Raw genomic sequence first — 428 nt, 5'->3', positions numbered from 1 at the left:
GTCTTATCCCAAACAGTGAGCCCAGCCATTCCTCAGTGGAAACCTTTCATGAAATGAGCATTTCTTTTATTTTAATCAGATTGTGTTTAACAAGAACAGAGAGCATAAAGAATGATTGATTTCACACAATCAAACCATTACTTTAAATTAGGGACATTTAGCCTATGGATAGGCTTTTAAGGATAATTAAAATGTCAAAAAGTACCCATTCAAAAGTCAAGTCTTTTCCTCACTTTAGTGCAAACTAAAAGTGAAGATTGGAACACAGACTGGTGAAGTTAGTCTGTGATTCAAGCACCTGCTTGAATCTGCCTCTGTTCCCATCAGCGTTTCACCTTTTAAGTTTAGCACTTTTTTTTTTTTTACCTCAGCAGGTCAGAATAACGTCCACTCACTGCAGACACTCCACCTGTCAATCTCCCGCTTCA

Source organism: Austrofundulus limnaeus, unplaced genomic scaffold, assembly GCF_001266775.1.
Source record: "Austrofundulus limnaeus strain Quisiro unplaced genomic scaffold, Austrofundulus_limnaeus-1.0 Scaffold31, whole genome shotgun sequence".
NCBI classification, from domain to species: Eukaryota; Metazoa; Chordata; class Actinopteri; order Cyprinodontiformes; family Rivulidae; genus Austrofundulus; species Austrofundulus limnaeus.
Note: the sequence above shows the minus strand (reverse complement) of the source record.